A 3,507-nucleotide genomic window follows, 5' to 3' on the forward strand; every position below is an offset into this window, starting at 1 on the left:
TTAAATTAAGTTAAGTTTATATTGGAGTCAACCACAATTTTGTATAGGAAAATGATTTATTTAATTATAACATATTAGTACTAAAACCAACCAAGATCCATTTTAATTTTGGATTTACCAAGGGCGACTGAGAGACCAAATCTCTTTTCACTCTAAAAGAGGTTTGCATCTCAAGAGACTCGATCCTTCTAAACTCTTGGTAGATCAAAAGTTAAAATGGATCTAGATTGGTTTAATTCCCCTCCACATGAATACCATAAATTCTCAATACCATGAATCATTTTTATTTTTTTATTTTATTTTAACCAAATTAAAATATTTACATTACATTATAATAATCTTTTTATTTAGTTTTTATTTTTATTCACAAATTGTTATATCACATTAAGTTACAATATCTTTAACATAATGCCTCTGCATATAATTATATAAAATTGAATAAATTTTAATAGCCTTAAAATAGCTCTCCACCTTTTAAAACTTCCAAAATTGTTTAAAAAAATTTACACCCCCCAACCAAAAAAAACCCCAAATTTATTAAATACCCCTCAAAAGACATATAAAGTCATCCACCTTTTAAAACTTCCAAAATTGTTTAAAATAATTAAAAATCCCAAATTAAAAAAAAAAAAGGAAAATCCAAATTTATTAAATAACCATCAAAAGACAGATAAAGTCACAAGGCCACCTTAACAGCGTGGCATACCCCGTACAAGGGTCTGTTTCACGAAATACAACAATAATTGTGAGTTTTCACATTTTATATGTCATATATTTCCATGAATTATTGAAGTGGCGTTATTGTGCCAAGCTGTACACAGCTGTCCAGCGTGAATAGTAATGAGTTTCTCGTGACGTGTTCATGGATTTTTTTAACAAAATGATAATAGGACATGTCACTTTGTTTTTAGCTTTTTGGATTATTCATCTCAAACAACTGTGCTATTAAATTATTCCAGATATCGTAAGAAACGTCATATTCATCTTTGACTCCATGGCCCAATGGATAAGGCGCTGGTCTACGAAACCAGAGATTCTGGGTTCGATCCCCAGTGGAGTCGTTTAACTGCTTTTAACATGTGAACTTTAATAATATTAATCATCATATAATGTTATATTAAACTTTAACAATATTAATTATCATATCATGTTTTATCAATATTAAATCATATGCTTTGTAATATTAATGTTAGTAAATCATATGGTTTAATTAATCATCAACATATAGTGCTTTAATTAGTATACTTTAATAATATTAATCATCTAAAATGTTTTATTAATATTAAATCATATGCTTTGTAATATTAATGTTAGTAAATCATATGGCTTAATTAATCATCAACATATAGTGTTTTAATTAGTATTAAATCAAATGCTTTGTAATGTTTTCACGTTTAGTATTTGGACATCATCATATCATGTTTTATCAATATTAAATCATATGCTTTGTAATATTAATGTTAGTAAATCATATGGTTTAATTAATCATCAACATATAGTGCTTTAATTAGTATACTTTAATAATATTAATCATCTAAAATGTTTTATTAATATTAAATCATATGCTTTGTAATATTAATGTTAGTAAATCATATGGCTTAATTAATCATCAACATATAGTGTTTTAATTAGTATTAAATCAAATGCTTTGTAATGTTTTCACGTTTAGTATTTGGACATTAATAATGTTAATCATCATGAAAGTTGTTCAAATTTTCCTAATTTAAATAACAATAAAAATATATATTATTATCAAAGGTAATAGACCTAGGTATATAGTAATTGGTATTGTGTTGATTAGCATTGATATTAAATTTTTTAATATAAAATTTTGATGGATAATTTATGAAACATTTTTTTTTTCAACCTATCAAATATGACAATGTTCTCAAATTGTATGCTTCTGTGATTCATGATATAATGCTCAGATTTTCTAGAGAAATCACAAAGAGAACAAAGGGTTGACGCGTTTCACACCTAGATCTAGGTTCATCATCATTGACAATGTTTTTAACTTAGGGTTATTATTTATGTTCATCTTGAGGCAAGGAATCATTTTCTTAAATAAACTTAAGAAATGAAGCATATGTTTACATAGGCTTACAATGAGATTGATTAATTCTAGTTTTGATGTTAGTATTAATTCATGACATTTTAAGTAAAGGAAAATAATTTGGGTTTATTTTTCCATGCTATTGCATTACGTGTGAGCATTAATTGTGTGTTTTATCTTCGATATCTTCTACCTACATGTAACATTCACCTCTTCATTCCACCATCGTTTACGCACCGCCTCACTGCTTATGTGGACCACTTCTATCCACCCTTCTTTAGAGAATTGCGGTCACTATATTAGACACGTGTGTAACCTCTCCTCTTTTGATGGACTCTTATCTACTAATGAATGGAGTAGAAGAATGTTGGGTGTGGAGCATGGTTATCATCCAATGTTAGAGGTCTTTGTTTCAGCTGGATGTATACCCCAGGAAGATTGTACACCCCTCCATTTGGGGGGTTGCGGGGGGGACTTGTCCCCCCTGCGGGATTTCGGGGGGTGGGGGAGGGGCATCCCCCCCGGCTAGGGGGTCCAGGGGCCAGCGGTCCCCCGGCGAGGGTTTTGGGGGCAACACCTCCGAAGCTAAAAACTGATGTAAAATTTCCTTATAAAAGTATAGTAATTTCTAGTCAATCTGGGTCGTTCATTAGGCAGATGATCTGATGGTAGAATTTATGTTTAGTTTAGGGTTTTTTGCCCTAGAAGGCAACCCCTCTCTTTGTATGAGGGTATTGTATTGAGGCACTAAATATATGTGTATTCTCAGAGCAAGAAACTGAGAGGTGAGACTGTGAGAGAAAACAGAGGATATTACAGTGGACCTGCTGTAGGTTGTGTCTCTTCATTTTGCTAGATAATAGAAAGGAAGGGCTAGTTGTTCGGGGTGGACGTAGCCGAAACTGGGTGAAACACGTATATCTGTGTCTCTCTGGTTTTATGTGTTTGTGTTTTTCCGCATATTATATGTCTTGCATTTCTTTGTCATATATAATATTTTTCTAACAAAGAACACATAGAAAACAAGCAAGCAATGTGTGCTTTCACACATTCCTTGATGCAAGTTTGCAAACAGACAATTTGACCTTTCACACATTTCTTGCTATGAGGTTGCAGTTGAGATAATGAATGGTTGCATCTTCAACTCTGCAAACAATTACACATAAAGGTAGGTATGTCTAAAACTAATTTTTGTAACTTCCTAACATAAAATCAACAATATAAATAATAAACTATACTTACAAAATTCACATGTAACTTAGCTTAAATTGTGAAAAAATTCACATGTAATTTAGCTTAAATGGTGAAAACATAAAATTTATTCAAACTGAGCATTAGTTTATTGATTATAAATCCTAGCAACATATTGATGTCCATCAAACCATGTACCATTTTCAACCCTATAACCCTAATGCAAATGAAATAAACATCTAAATCAACAATCTTTGTTAGCT

At 30.8% G+C, this 3,507-nt stretch overlaps 1 non-coding gene across 1 annotated transcript; it reads left to right on the forward strand.

Moving 5' to 3' along the window:
* Positions 1-988: 988 nt before the first annotated feature.
* TRNAR-ACG (transfer RNA arginine (anticodon ACG)) lies at positions 989-1,061 on the forward strand. Its single transcript has one exon. It is a non-coding gene; the product is annotated as a tRNA-Arg (tRNA).
* Positions 1,062-3,507: the final 2,446 nt, after the last annotated feature.

This window comes from Pinus tabuliformis, chromosome 7, assembly GCF_031772625.1.
Source record: "Pinus tabuliformis cultivar Carrire ecotype Pingquan chromosome 7, CPIR1, whole genome shotgun sequence".
Taxonomy (NCBI): Eukaryota; Viridiplantae; Streptophyta; class Pinopsida; order Pinales; family Pinaceae; genus Pinus; species Pinus tabuliformis.